Source organism: Pleurodeles waltl, chromosome 3_1 (genome assembly GCF_031143425.1).
Source record: "Pleurodeles waltl isolate 20211129_DDA chromosome 3_1, aPleWal1.hap1.20221129, whole genome shotgun sequence".
NCBI lineage: Eukaryota > Metazoa > Chordata > Amphibia > Caudata > Salamandridae > Pleurodeles > Pleurodeles waltl.
Window position 1 is genome coordinate 1,909,753,956 of NC_090440.1, and position 16,685 is coordinate 1,909,770,640.

General features: G+C 45.0%; 1 protein-coding gene across 1 annotated transcript in view; it reads right to left on the reverse strand.

Annotated features, from left to right (window-relative positions):
• The window catches only part of LOC138285751 (aldehyde oxidase-like), a 588,222-nt gene that overhangs the window by 452,401 nt on the left and 119,136 nt on the right, over positions 1–16,685 (reverse strand). The gene's annotated exons all lie outside the window — the stretch shown is intronic.

The following is a 16,685-nucleotide window of genomic DNA, read 5'->3' on the forward strand; positions in this document are numbered from 1 at the left end:
GTAGCCACAGAATATCTTAAAGAAAGAGTTTTAAGAGGTTAATTATTCTATATGAAAACCAATAAGAGGAGTCAACCAGAGGGAAGGTTCCACAAAGAACAGGTTTGCACAATTATGTCTGAGCATTTTACTGCCACGTCCACAATACATGTGCATGTGAAAGAGTGTAACATTAGAATTTCTGTGCATTTTTGTAACACATTTAGAGCACTGTAAGAAATTGGGTTGCTAGTTGACTAGAATGTGAGCCATGGCCAAGCAGCAACCACAATCCTTGTCAGGGTAAAGCACAAGCAAACCCTAAATTAACCTCTGCTCAGCCCCCTAGTAGATTGGCATAGAGCAGTCAGACCTAAATTAGAGGCAATGTGTAAAGTATTTGTGCAACACTTCAAACAGTAACACGGTGAAAACACATCACAAAGGAGCCCACAACAGACTTAGAAAAATAGATCATAATCTAATAAGTAAAACAAAACTAAAACAACAAAAATCCAATCAGTAGAACTGGAAGATATTGAATTTTAAAGTTTTCAAAGAAAATAGCACCAAAAGACATGACATGCCAACTGTGGATATATGGTGGCGCCGGATCGGGAACATGTCACAAATTCAGACCGACAACAATGGAGTGTGGGCTGGGTCCAAGAACCCAGTTAGGCTCACTGAACAAAAGTACCTTCAATCCTGATTGTGAAGAGTTGCATGGATCTGCGTCAAAGATGCATCACGCAGTGGAGGCCATGCGCTGGTTCTGAGATGCACGAGGTTGCGGTGCAAAGTCATGTTACGTTGACATCGAGGATCCCATCAACAGGGCTTGTTATGCAAAGTCTGGCGTCGGGGATGCAACTCGCAGTTGGGGTGATGCGTCTATTCCAAGGCACAGTGAGGCTGCGATGTGGAGTCCATCATCGAGGGTGCCATTGAAGAGAGATGCGAGAGCCTGCACCAGGGAAAAATCCCACAACTTCGGTTCCGAAGTCCAATCCATGCAGCAACGATGATGCATCAGTTCTGCTTGGGATTGCACTGTGATGAAGAGTAGATGTATCGGTTCTGCTGGATCCACAGGCTGGCAGAACACCCTTTGCCCACTTCCAGAGTTCCAGGACTGGGGTGCCACCAACTGCCAGAGAAGACTCACAGATGGCAGAGTCCAGGTTCAGATGCAAGTTTGCTGGAAGCCCATTATGTCCCTGAGGCTTCAGAACAAGAGACCACCCAACTAGCCTTTAAAGTCACTGTGGGTTCTGGGTTCAAGAGATGCAGGTTCAGTTTCACCCATGCAAGAGGGCAGCAGGTCAACACAGCAAAGTAGGAGTCAACCAGAGTGCAGTCCAGCAGTTTGGCAGTCCTTCAGCAGCACAGCAGTCCTTCTTCCTAGCAGAGTATCCACAGGTCCGGAAGAGTGCAGTTGTGGTGGTTTCTGAGGTCCATCTTTTATAGCCTGGTGCGCCATGGTTCTGGAAGGTGGAAGAAGCTTCTAGACAGTGGCTTTGGAGTGCCCGGAGTCCCTGCCTCCACTGCCCTATCAGTCTGGCTGGAGTGACAATGCAGGGCCATTAGAACCTTTATGTGTGGAAGGACATAGCCTATTCAGGTGTAATAGAGGCCGTGTCCATCTCCTCCTTCCCATCTTGCCAGTGTTGGCCCATGAAGTCACACCTAAGCTCCCACTGTCTGTGGCTGTCTAGGAGGAATACGCAAAGCCCAACTGCCAACTACACCCAGTCATTTGACAAGGCTGCATGCACCAAATGGCTAAGGCAAGAAAGTGGCAACTTTCTAAAGCTTGCATTTTCAGAATTTCATTTTAAAATCCGACTTCACCATAAGTTATGATTTTAAATTCTGATTCCAGTGACACAAAACTGTATCCAGTTATCCCTTACCATTTGGAAATTTCGCTTATAAAATGTAATAAGGCAACTTCAAAGTTATCCTATGGGATGATAGGCCTTGCAGTACTGAAATGTAAGATTTTTTCACTATCAGGATATGTAAAACTAAGACCTACGCTAGGGGTGACCTATATGTATTAAGAAGGAAGGTCTGGGCCTGGCAGAAGGTTTATGTTGCCAGGTTGAACTAACAGTTTAAACTGCACACACAGGCTCTGCAATGACAGGCCTGAGACATGTTTTAAAGGGCTGCTTAAGTGGTTGGCACAACAAAGGATGCAGGCCCACTAATAGCATTTAATTTACAGGCCCTTTACTAGGGACATATAAATAAATTAAATATGCCAATTGGGGATAAGCCAATATTACCATGTTCAGATTTGAGAGGACAGGCACCTTACCACTAGTTAACAGTGGTAAAGTGTGCAGAGTTCTAATACCACCAGAATGAGGTCAGAAAACGTGCAGGAGGAAAGCAAAAAGTTGGGGGAAAGACCACCCTAAGGCTGGCAGGTCTAATATGCACATTTACATTACTGGGTTCTGAAGAGTAGAACTGACTTCACACGAAGAATGCTTTAATGAAAATAAAGTTTTATAACTAGAGAAATAGCTGTGCAAACAACATTTTGTGGACACCTGTGCACTTTAAAGCATTAGAGATGAACATTAAGCCAAGATGGACTGTTTCTTTCACATTTACGTGAAGATAATGCATGTTGCTGCACAGTGCAAACTTCTTACAGCTTACATCCTTAGCCCCAGTTTCTTCACATAAGTGTTTGGAAAAGGACGGGATACTAGAATAAACCCAAACTTGTGCTACACTGCAGTCTTAATCATCTTGCTTTATCTTCAAAGGGCTGCTAAGGGCATGCACTTTGCAATTCACAACTTGCATAATTTTTGGATTACTGCTGCAGAGCTGGAAGACAATATGGAGAAACAGTTTTTTGTGTTTACTTGATCAGTTTTCGTACAATTGAACCCTTGATACTTTGGTAGGTGGATCAGTTTACCATCCGAGGCGATGACTTGGAAAAAACAATAGGCAACAGTATTCTATGCTCATTTTTGAGGGCTCGCTGGACAAACATAGAATTCTATGTGCAGAGGTATACATGTATTATATGGGTAGCACTCATTTGGAAGCTGAATAGGATATCTCAAAGATGCTTGGCCTGACCTGGACATCAAAACTGGGGCCTGCATTCACTGAATAATGCTTGCAGAATGTGTGTCTTGACCAGTAGGTACAATTCTATACCCTGTGAAGAAGAACGTTTCTAGAGTGATGTAGTGGCAATTTCATCTCTCAAAGTATGCGCTACATCTACCAAGAAGATTCCTTGTTTTCGAATAAAAGAGCCTGCTGTCTGATAACAATCCACCAGTCAACGCCAAGCATAGACATCGCTTTGCATGCCATTTCAAAACCCAAATAAGCGTCCTCGGGGGTCTAAATGATTTCCTCTGTGAACATTATCTTTTACTGTCTCATCAACTTTCAGGACGTGATGTGTGGTTTTAGTGCAAGTTTTCAGATTAAAAAACAAAACAAAAGACAAAATGATATAGTTTGCACCACATATTTTTCTCTGTTGGCTGCAGGGAATCCATTTTCCCTTTAACCTATTTATTAAGTGCAAACAGAACAAATATGTGGATCTAATCATGCGCCTAATTATTTATTTTTTAGCAGGCTTTGACAGGCTTAATTGACCTTTCTGTCTGGCGCGAATGAATAACAGAATGCTGATTCTCAACAGGAGAATTTTCTGAGTGGTGAATCATACGGGATGAGCGTACAAACAGTGGATGCACTTCTGAGGCCACTCTGGCTAGTTGTTTTCTACTTGAAGGACGTATGATTTGTTTTCCAACCAGATGCATCCACAAAATGTGCTACATTTCCAACATCACCCACCACAATACCTACTGCTGAATATATCATCTCCACTCTGTCCCTTTGGGCAGACTGTATCAGCGTGATATCATTGATACACTTCGCGTGCGTTTTCTTAAGGTTCAGTTAGTCGCATAGAAAGCATTAAATGGCATCTTCAGACGTTGAGAATGAGGGGTGCCAGCGTCCATGAGAGAGCACTGCCCCACCCAAATCTAAGAGGAGGAAACAGCAGTTTTTGTTGAAGGATGGTGTATCTCACAGAAACCAGCATTGGTAGTAGACTCGCTCCAGACAGAGGTGGAGCACCGACCATGGGCACACATTGAAGACCGCAATCTTCCCTAGCAATGAAAGACATGCCTGCTTGACTACACATGGTTCCAGGCCTGTAGACCTCTGCCACATACAAAACAAGTTGTAAATGGAGGAGGCAAGCATAATGTTTGAAACTACACCTGTCAGGAATAAGCAAGGGTCTTCTAGATCTTGTTTTGTCCACTGGAAAGGAGCAGAGAAGAACTGTAAGCTATTTTCCCACACAGGCTGAATAGTGGTTTTCATTTAGATTTTGGTGTGCAACTGTCTGAGAACTTTGGTCTGTGTAATCCCTATACTGAAAGACCTGACCCAAGAGAATTGTGCGGGAGGAGACTTAGGGCCTCATTATGACCCAGTCTGACCACGACATTACGACCATGGCGAAAGCGCCACAGTCGGACTGCCGGCCCTGCCACTTTTCAGCTGCCAGGCGGCTTGGCGGTGCTGGTGTTCCCAATCCGCCAGGGCAGAGCTGCTAGCAGCACTGTCCTGGGGATTACGACCACTCTCTCCGCCGGCGTTTACTTGACGGTTTCACTGCTGGAGGAGGCAGAGTGCTGGTGGTGCCCCTGGCCATGCCACTTGGCATGGGCATTGCGAGGTCCCACTGGGCAGCCCCGTTGTGCAAATCACTGTCTGCTTTGCAGACACTGAAGAGGCAGAGTGCTGGTGGTGCCCCTGGCCATGCCACTTGGCATGGGCAGTGCGGGGGCCCCACTGGGCAGCCCCGTTATTTTCGCGACGGGTGTTGGTACACACGACGCACAACAGCATTGCCACCGGACGTACTACGAGCCGGCGTCAATGTCGTTGTGCGTTTCCTGCTGGGCCAGCAGACGGAAACTGTGTTTCTGCCCGCTGACCCAGCGGGAAACTCACAATAGGGCCAGCGGGAAGGAGACCGCACTGGCAGTCTCCTGAACGCGGGAGTTTGAAAGGCGGCCTTTTCCACCCGCAAACTCGTAATGAGGCCCTGTGTATTCAAGGCTGCGCTTAACTCTCTCACTCCCATTCTCTCTTCCCTCTAGTATTTAGTTCTGCTTCTAGTATTTCACTATGTATTAGCAGAACCATTTCCTGCGGCGCAGGGTGGGTTGTCATCAAACTCTGCCAGATAACACCTGTAAAACTTAAAAGTTTGCCAAGCCTACCCTGCAAGTATGACGTCTGAGCCCAGTACCCTATAGGTGATTGCAGAGGTCATTACAGATATTTAGAAAGATCTAAAGACTGTCTGAAATGAATGGGCAACCTTACTGGGTCATTTAAACAAATTTCTCCAATCACAGGTTTTTAGTAATTTCACCCTAGGAAAATCTGTTGCTAATAAGGCTCAATTCCCTATTCCAGTGACTCAGGCTCATAGCTGCAATAATCCACCTTTGAGTAGGGCACCCCAAATAATATTCACTGGAGACCCTCAATATTTTCAATCTTTCTTGGTGCAGTGCAATTTCTTGTCCTCTCAACCTATACACTTAACTACAGATGCTGCTAAAATGTATTTTATTTTGTCAAACCTCAAGAAGGATTCTTTTGTCTGGGTGACTCCCTTGATTTTAAAAATAAGTTCCTGGCTACAGCAATACAATATGTTTAGTGATCAAATCAAAACAGTATTTGGTTGAAGACAAACTACACAAGCAACATATGCCAGTCTCCTGACCTACGGAAGAGGTCCACAAATAACTTACCTAATTCATTCTGTTTAATCAATTAAGAACTGAAGCAGCATGGACAGATGAGGCATCATCAGTTGGGCACGCACTATCACATTCTATGGAGAAATCTTAAAGACATCCTTTTTCATAGTTACTCACCCAACCACTTCCAATGAGTTAATCAATTTTGAGCTGCAAACTGATCACTAGCAATAGGAATGACAGTCAAAGATCAATGACAGCCTGCTACTAGATTCCTAGCGGTCCTGTGGAATCAGTTGTAGTAACACACTGTGAGGAACCCATACAAATTGGGAATGTTCATAAGACTGTTTTGAGAGAAAAAAGATTGTAGAAGGACAAATGGCCTGCGTATTTGCTGAGGTAAAGCAGGACACTTTGTGAGAAAGTGCCTCCAGCTGGAGGGTGACAAGAATGCATGATCTTAACTGGCACATCAAGATTGGGCTGCTATTGTATTCAAGTCCTTGCTGAAACTAGAGCTCACATCCTACTAAAAGTCACATTAGCTACTTCATGTAGTCCTTTAGAGTGTGTAGCATTGCTTGACTCTGGCAGCTTTATGGCGATAAAGGTTTCAGAACTGCATGATAGCCCTACTGGGAGACAAGATAAGCATAAAACCAATATTAACTTCTGGAGAGGTATGAGAAGAAAATCTGGATTTTGTAATTTCAGCATATTTGGAACATTGCTAAACTATTATTTTTCATTTGATCGATATGCCAAATATTTACATTGTTCTGGAAACATCATGCTTAATCCTTCTGTAAATTGGAAATCGTTTATTATACATTTTACGACAGGCTACTGTAAAAACAATTGTCTTCTACAAGACTCACGTTCACACCTCTTGGGTTTACTTACTATTTTAAGCCTGACTGAACCTGTTAGTCAAATTCCGGTTGCTTATTCAGAATTTTAGGATAAACGAAAAGGAGGCAGGTTCTTTATTCTCTTGCGGAGGGTATATGATTGCTCCCTTGACCTAATTCCAGATGCGAAAATACCACATGATCAATTAGATCCATTGACCCGAAAGGAAGATGAACACTAAAAGAAATACATTTATACCTTTAGTAAAAACTGGCTAAAGTTTTCTTAAGACATTCTTTTTCTCCGGCAGGGACAAAGAGTTTTTTTGTGCTAAAACTGAATGGTGAGCTTGGACCGTGTGTCTATTACTGAGAAATGAATACCATCACAGTCAAAAAGTAGATACACCTTGTAGGAAGCTGGGCTGGTGTGTGGTGGGTACCCAAGGTACTTACACCTTATACCAGGTATCCCCTCTTAGTGAAGTATAGGCAGTATCTAGAAGCCAGGCTCTTTAGAGGCAGCTGTGGATGAGCAGCCAAGGCTTATCTAGGATACATGCAAAGCTCATCCAATGCCACCGTAGTCACACAGCACTTACACACATGAAAGAAAACACTCAGTTATACAAAAAAAAAAAGCTACTTTCTTTTTGGAACAAATCACCACAAAATACTAGAAGGGCAATCCTCCAATAGGAGGTAAGTAATACACTAAATATATACACTAGTAATCAGAAATAGGCATAGAAAAGGTTAAAAAACAGTGCAAATACCAATACCCAATAGTGACCCTGGGGGGATCACAAACCATAGTCTACAAAAATGGAATACGAACAGAGGAGCCCAACCTAGGTAAGTAAATTGTGTAGAGGGGAGCTGGGAGTACCAGAAATCCACAAAGGTAAGTAACAGGACCAGGAATGCAGGAGTAAATCACTACATTTGCCCCACACCACCCAAAAGGAGGAAAAGAAGAAAAAAAAAGACACCCAGACAAGACTGCAAGAAAACCAGCGGTGGATTCCTGAAGAAAGAAGTCTTGTGGAGAGAGGGGACCAAGTCAAAGAGTCACAGTGGAGTCCAGGAGGAGTAGGAGCTACTACCCACCCAGCTCCAGTTGCAGGAGTTGGTCGACGGTGATGAAGAACAGGTCAGCACTGCAGCCCTTGAGCCGGAGAAGAGTTCCTGATGGAAGCAGATGATATCCCACGCTGGAAGAAAGATTGCTGATGGGTGTCAGTGCAGGAATTCCACCAACAAGCCTTGGCAAAGGCAAACTTAAGGTTAGTGGGAAAGTGGTGCTGCCGGGGACCAGCAAGGCCCAGGATGAGTCAACCGAGAAGGGGGAGTCACAGAGGGCCCTCAGCATCACAGAGAGTCCACAGGAGCAAAGGCAGCGCCCAAAGGAGTCCCACGGGACGGTGACACAGAAATCGCAGAAGAGGCCCACGCAGCACTACAAAAGAGGATCCCACACCGCCGAGAAGCACGCAGGAGGCTGTGCTTTGCAGGTAGGAGTGGTGTGGGCTGGCGCTACACGTCACCTGAAGATCCCTTGGAGGAGATGCAAACAAGCCTTGGCATCTGCAACAACGCGATGCACAGGGGTACTGCCCTGCGTGGGAAGTCAAAGGCTTACCTCCACCAAAGTTCAACAGCTGGCAGAGAAGACCAAGAGGACTATTACAGTTCACTACCCATGATGCAGGATTCACACAGCTCTAGATGAGGGGCGATCCATGCAGCCGGTCGTCGCTTGCTGTAGGTGCCTGTGGTTGTGGGGCAGTGACTCCTTCACTCCAAGGGAGATTCCTTCTTCTTCTTGAGCAGGCTGAGCCGGTGCTCTCTTCTGAGGATGCGCAGCCAGGGAAATGTTGCAAAGCTGGAAGGAGCAGTGGAAACAAAATTGCAGAAGAGGCTTCTTCGTTGATTGCAGTGTTGTTAGTTCCTGGAGGGTCCAGTAGCGGTTCCAGTGGCTAGAAGTGGAAGTGGAGGCTGCAGAGGAATCCTACTGGAGTCTTGCAGGCCGAATCTGAGGACCCACCCAAGAGAGAGACCCTAAATAGCCCTGAAAGGGGGATTGGTCACCTAACCAGGAAAACACCTATCAGGAGAGGGCTCTGACGGCACCTGCCTGGCCACTCAGATATTCCCAGAGTTCCCTGCCAACTTTGGAAACAAGATGGCAGAATTTAGGGACCCTCTGGAGGAGCTCTGAGCACCACCCCTGGGGTGGTGATGGACAGGGGAGTGGTCACTCCCCTTTCCAATGTCCAGGCTACTTCTCCAAATCCAATCACACCTATTTTCAAAGGGAGAGGGTGTTAACTACTTCTCCCAGAGGAAATCCTTTGTTCTGCCTTCCTGGGCTTGATCAGATCAAGCAGCAGGAGGGCAGAAACCTGGCTGAGGGGTGGCAGCAGCTCGGCTGCCCGTAATACCCTATAAAACTGGGGGTAGCAATGTTGGGGGTACTCTAAGGAGCCCATAGAGTGCAGGGAATCATACTTCAAAAACTTGCAACCGTATTGGGGTTTGATTTCAACATGTTTGATACCAAAAATACCCAGGTTCGCAGTTACCATTATTTAGCTGGACATAGGTAGTGACCTATGTCCAGTACACGCGTAAAATGGCATCCATGCGCTCACAAAGTCCAGGAAAATTAATCTGGAGTTTGTGGGGCACCTCTGCTAGTGCAGGGGTACCCTCACACACACAGGTACCTGTACCCTGCCCTCTGGGCTGAGAGGGCCTACGATAGGGGTGACTTACAGTGACCTGGTGCAGTGACCTGTAGTGAAAACGGGTGCATGCACCCATTTCACACAGACTGCAATGGCAGGCCTGCAGAACTCTTTGCATGGGCTCCCTATGGGTGGCAGAATTAACTGCTGCAGCCCATAGGGATCCCCTGTAACCCCAAAGCCCTGGGTACCTAGGTACCATATACAAGGGACTTACATGGGGGGACTAGTATGCCAATTGTGGGAAGAAAAAGGTACATTTTAGAGGACAAGGCAAAACTACTGGGGTCCTGGTTAGCAGGATCCCAGTAGACACAGTCAAACACACTGACAAGAGGCAGAAAATAGGGGTAACTATGCCAAGAAAGAGGGTACTTTCCTACACCCCTTGTCTTTGATCTCCGTTTGTTGGATCAATCTCTAAAGTCTTCACTAAATTAGAATTGGAAGAATCGCGCAATCTAGTTTGCATAAAAGAGGGGGATGAACGAAAAAAACACTTTCAATACTAGATGCAGGCCTTTTGAATATCTAGTTATGCCATTCAGTTAACTCAGTGCTCCTACATCCTTTCAACACCTGCTTGGATAAATGTTCATGGCATCCTATACAAGTTTGTCATCATTTACCTGGATGATGTTTTGATTTTTTCAGCAATTCTTAAAGAACACAGATCTCAAGTCTAGGACGTTTTACATGGACTAAATGCAAATTTTTTGTATGGCAAACCAGATAAATGCATTTTTGAAACAAAGGGCCTGATTTAGACTTCGACAGGCGGGGTTGCTCTATCACAAACGTGATGCATAATCGGTCCGCCATATTACATCCCTTTATAGTGTCTGGGAATCGTAACACGACAGATGGGATATCCATCACATGGATCCGCCAATTTCTAAATCAGGCCCAAAGTCTGTGGCACTTTTAGCATTCATCCTATTTGATAAAGGGAACACTATGAAGCCACAAAAGGTCTCTGAGTGTCGGACTGCCCCTGTCCTCGTAATTAATGTCAAATAGGCTCAGAGATTTTTGAGCCTTGCAAACTTTTATAGACATTTTATTGAGCTTTTCCACTGTAGTGGCACCTAAAGTTCAGCTGAACAAGAAGGATACATCATCTCAACAGGGATATGAACAACAAAAAGCTTTTGATCAGTTAAAAATAAGCTTATGACTGCACCTATTCTCATACATGCTGACCAAAGACTACCCATTCATTGCAGAAACAGACACATCTTCTTTTGCCCGAGTGGCTACACTGTCACAAAGCGGCGCTGTTAAGGAAGTGATATACCAGGAGCTTTCTTTACACACACCTTAACACATGCAGAAACAATAAGCTATATCATTCAAGTACAAGGAGCAGCTAGCTATTAAAGAGTCTTTCTCATATTGGAGACACTATCTTAAAGGAGCCGCAGCTGTACCCAGTGACTGTTGGGACTGATCACAACACCCACGGTTTTTTAAATAGATGAAGTATACCAGTTCGCAGCATGGTAGATGGACGCTGCTTTTCTCTAGCTTTCATTATTAAACTATGAATAAACCAAGAAAACGCAGTTGAACAGCCGATGTTTTATCTAGACAATGGGATCCAAAAGAAGAATCGTTTATCTGCTGCATGGTGGGCTCAGGATGGTTCCTCAGCAATGTGTACATGGACATCATCACATTCTTGCTGGTCACCACATGAATATTTCCTTCTTAGACGTTTTTTGGGCTTGATAGAAGCAGTTTTAAGTTCATGGGACAAACAGAAGGAATCACGAGGAGCCTCACAAAAACAACTATTATGGACGGACCCTTTTTCCATAATCAAAAACAAATTACTTTTTTAGCAACTCGAGTTACAAGAAAGGATTCTGTTTTGATAGCATGACTCGCTGAGTGCTGGCCACTTTCAGAACTGCAGACTTATGAGTTTGCGGCTCAATGTTTATTGCGGCCCTCCGTGAGAAAGGGTGTGCAACAATATGTAAAAAAGTGTGCACACTGTGCTCAGATGACGTCCACTTGTCAGTATTTATCTGGTTTATTGATTCCCTTAAGTACAGCAGACAAGCCTTGGAAGTAGATATCGATGGACTTCATTGCAGACTTACCCACGTCCAGAAAGCATACTGTTATCTTGTTTATAGTAGACATATTCCCCAAATATGTTCACTTTGTACCTTTACATAGACTAGCCACAGAGCCCCAGGTAGGTACAGCATTCCCAAGGAAATTGGGAGATTATATGGGTTGCCTACAGAAATACCGACTGGCAGGGGGCCTAGCTTATTTCAACATTTTGAACCTTTTCGTTTGATGTGATTTTTTTAGTCAAGTAATCATCAAACACAAACTAAAAAGGTCAATCAATCCTTAGAACTATACGTTTGATGTTATAACATGAATCATTGGGACCAATGAGTCACTTGGCTTCTATTAGCTGAAATGGCCTACATTCATTTCTTCCAATCTTCATTAGGGTACCTTCCCTTCTTTTCTTCCTTCGGACTCCATTCATTATTGTTTCTTGATATTATACCTCAAGCGTTTGCCCTTCAGTTGCTGTGTTGCTCTCTAGCATCTCCACAGCTCAAGGCAACACTCTCTGTCACTTACAACAACACAAGGCTGTCTATAGACACTTTGCTGACAGCCACCAACAAAAAATCATATCTGTTGTTGACTAGTAGGCCAAGGGGCAGTTGCCCTAATTCTTCCTAGGTAGTGGCGGGTTCACCCAGTCTTACAGATCTCTAGGATCATAGGATCAATCAAGATACATATAAGAATACAAATCCCCCCCTCTAGTCATTAAAGATGGGGCCACAAAATATGAGGTAGAAGCTACACAGAATGCCGGAATACTGAGGGACATTTGCACTACCTGGTTAGCCTGGAAGGGGTTTAGTACTTCTGAGTGCTCCTAGGAACCCGCTTCGTATGTTCATACTCCTAGATTAGTGGCTTCTTGTCATCACAAGTTCCCATATACACCTTGTTAGAAATGGGGTCTCTAGTTGGCAGTCACTTTACAACCTGGCCAAGTAGGGATCCTCACTCAAGTCAGGGTAAGAAAGTCACACACATAAGATAACCACTACTCACCCCCTTGTTAGCTTGGCACAATCAGTCAGACTTATCTAAGAGGCAATGTGTAAAGTATCTGCACAAACACAATAAGTAACACAGCAAAAACACCACACAAGGACTCCACAGCAGTTTAGAAAAATAGCCAAAATGTATCTAAATCAAACAAGACCAAAACGGCAAAAATTCAACATACACAAGAAAAGATATTACGTTTAAAAGTTAAGAGTCTTAAGCCATAAAAGTCAATGGTTGCGTTGTTTTAGCACAAAGTACCTGGTGTGCATCAAAAATAAAGCTGCAGGGGCAAGGGTGTGTCAGAAGAGCAAGTGATGCGTTGATTCCTTACTCGCAAGTGAGGCCATGCATCAATTCTTTCTCCACCAGGTAAGTGATGCATTGATTCTTTCCTCGCAGGGAAAGGATGCGTCAATTTCCGGACAAGCAGCCTTGGGTCCGCACAGTGATGTTGAAGTTTTGACACCTAGGGACAATGCGTGGAAAATCCAGATTTTACAGCAACGATGTGGGTGCTGGGTCGTTTTACAGCTGAGGTGTGAGTGCTGCATTGATTTTTCTGCTGCTCAACTCCAGTGCGTGGATTTTCACTCAGGTTTCACTAGCTTCTCCTTCCAAGGGCCCAGGGACTGGAGTGGCACAAATTGGCAAGTCAGGGAGTCTCAGCAAGAGATCCCAGGTGCTGGCAGATGACGTGATCAATGACCCTGAGACTTCTTAACAGGAGGCAAGCTCAGTTTAAGCCCTTGGAGAAACTTCACAAGCAGGATAGGCAGCAAAGTCGAGTCTTTGTCCTCTCTAAGGCAGAAGCAGCAACTGCTGGCCAACCAGCAAAGCACACACAGCAAAGGGTCAGTACTCCTCCTCACAGCTCTTCAGCTCTTCTCCGTCGCAGAGCTTCCTCTTGATCCAGAAGTGTTTTAAAATTGTGGGGTCAGCAGTCCAATACTTATACTCATTTCTGCCTTTGAAGTAGGCAAACTTCAAAGGTAAGTCTTTGTAGTGCACAAGACCCTGCCTATTCCTTGCCCTGCCCCAGCCACACTCTAGGGTGTTGGAGATTTTGTTGTGTGACTTCAGGGACAGCCCTTTCAGGTGTGGGTGTCAGGTCCTCCCTCCCACTGTAGCCCAGGAAGACACATCAGGATATGCAGGACACGCCCTAGCTCCCTTTGTGTTAGTGTCTAGAGTGAATTCACAAACAGCCCAACTGTCAGTCTGAATCAGGCGTGGATACAGCAGCCCAATAGAGGCACAGAATGGTTAAGCAAGAAAATGTCCTATTTTTAAAAGGGGCATTTTCAAACTCTCAATCTGAAAACAAACTCTACCAAAAATGTATTTTTAAATTGTGAGTTCAGAGACCCCAAACTCCAAATCTCTATCTGCTCCCCTTGGGAAATTACACTTAAAATGTATTTGAAGGCAATCACCGTGTTAACCTATGGGAGAGATAGGCCTTGCAATAGTGAAAAATGGATTTGGCAATATTTCACTACCAGGACATGTAAAACACACCAGTGCATGCCCTACCTTTTAAATACACTGCACGCTGCCCATGGGACTACCTAGGGCCTACTTCAGGGGTGCCTTACTTGTACTAAAAGGAAGGTTTGGTTCCGGAAAGTGGGTGCACTTGCCAGGTCGACATGGCAGTTTAAAACTGCACACACAGACACTGCAATGGCAGGTCTAAGACATGTTTACAGGGCTAATGATGTGGGTGGCACAACCAGTGCTGCAGACCCACTGGTAACATTTGATTTACAGGCCAGGGGCACCTCTAGTTCACTTTACTAGGGACTTACTAGTAAATCAAATATGCCAATCAGGGATAACCAACCATAATCGCAATTTAGATAGAGAGCACTTGCACGTTTGCACTGGTCAGCAGTGGTAAAGTGCCCAGAGTACCAAAACCAGCAAAAATGAAATCCAGCACCCAGTCAAAAATACAGGAAGCAGAGGCAAAATGACAGGGGAAACCACGCCAAAGGTGCTAGGTCTAACACACTAGCACTAAGAAAAAGGGGCACTAAGGGGGGCATACATGTAGAAACAGCCAAGGGATTTCTAGATCTTGGTTTGCTGCTGGAATGTAGCGGAGAAGAAATGTAGGGCATTTTCCAGCATGATTGTGGAGAACCAGCTTGTAGTGGCTAAGATGTAGAGAGGTCAAGGCTGAATAGAGGTCAAGGGTTGGGTCTTTCAGGGCAATGTTTGCAGTGTTTAGGATGCAAAATGTCACTAATAAGGTTCCTGGCAACTTTCCCTGTTGCACTGGTGCTTTCGCTTGGCAACTTAATTGATCTATCATAGTTTGTTTCTTAATCTTTTTTGCTTTCTTCCGTTTTACAGCTTTCTAGGTTCCAGATAACTGTCTACATTTAGACCTTTATTACAGATTGTGTTTTGGCTTTGCTGTTTTGCTCTACCTTGTTCTCTTTAACCACCTTAATTCCAGGATTGTTGGCGATCTGAGTATGTATCAACTGTTACACTGACTCCCTCATACATTGTGATTTAAGTTCCCAGCAGTTCATCAATTCAAAGCCAGTAAGCCATCTTATTGTTATAGCCACATAATAAGCATGCATTCATATCCTATCATAGTCCTATGGATATTTGTAGGAAAGTGCCTATTTTGACATGGTCACCCCCCACTTTGTGCCTGATTTCTGGTGCAATTTCGACTGAAGGTGCACTGGGTCCCTGCTAAACAGATCCCTAGTGCCATATCTCTTTCTCCCAAAAACGTACAGTTGTTTTTCCCAATTAGCTACCAATATAAGTCCCTAGTAAATGGTACACCTTGTACCTAGGTTATGGGGTACTAAAGGAAGGCCCTGAGGGGTGCAGCACAAATTCTGCCACCCTCAGGGACCCTCTCACTAAGTGCACACAGTGCTGCATTCGCAGGCTGCGTGTCTTGGTGCAGAACTAAAATGAAAACACGACATGGCACACAACCTGTGTGCCTTGTCCCCTTTACACTGCATGCAACATATGTAAATCACCCCTCTAGCAGGCCTTCCAGTCCTGAAGGCAGGGTGCATTATAATACATTTGAGGGCATACCTGCATGAGCAGATATGCCAATGCTATGTCTCTGTCCATTCTCAGACACAGTAAGTAAACAGGGAAGCCATTTTAAGCACATGTTGGACACCGGTCATTACGAGTTCCCCAGCTACATGATGGCTTCACTGAAGATAGGGATGTTTGGTATCAAACATTGCATATTAATAAACCCTCACTAAATCAAGTGATGGATTTATTAAGACATGCAATTAGAGGGCACCTTAGAGGTACCCCTGAAAACCTACCAACTCCTAGCATGGACACTGACTAGTCAAGAGCTGTGCAGCCACCTTAGACAGAGTTCTGGCCCTCTGAGGTGAGAGTCAACATTCTCTCTCTGGAGCTCAAAACAAAGGTCTGCTCTGAGGGAGGTGTTAACACCTTGTCCAGGCAGGATGGACATTCCAGGGAGCTTCAAAGGCCTTGCTGCCTTTGTAATGTGATCCAGGCCTCTTCAAATGGTAGAGAAGGTCGACCCCCAGTTCCTGTCCCCACTTTTGGCAGCAGTACTGGTGGGAAAATTAGTTCAATTAGGAGAAGTGCCCACTTCATGCCAGTCCCACCCCTAAGGTGGATGAGCTGAAGTGGACACTAATGTATTTTAAATTCCTCCATCTTGTTTTGAAGGAATTAGCCCAATAGGATTAGGGTTATGCTCACTTCCCAAAAGAAGTGGTAATAAAAAGGGTGTAGTCACCCTAAAGGTGAGTACCCCATTGGCTACCACCTGGGACACCCTGTAATGCCCCTACATTCAGTGTTCAGGTGGCACCCCTAAACTCTAGAACTCAGATTCCTGGCGACTTAAGAAAAGCCAAACAATACAGAGTCACACTAGTAGAGAAGCCTGCAGACACTAACTCACTTGGCACCAGCCCTACCGGCCTGTCTGCAGCCCTCGACGATCCTGCATCAAAAGACAACCCCTCCTGCAGTCCAGCGACCTCCAAAGGTTTGGGAGGACTGCCTGCCTTCAACAAAAATCAAGATCCCCTGAGAACAGTGGACCTGTTCAAGGAGAAACAAACTTAAAAGAAAAAGAACTCTGTCCTGAGGATCTGCGAAACTGCCTCCGGACCCACCTCTGTGCCCTATGCCCACACCCCAAGTCCATGTGGCCCACT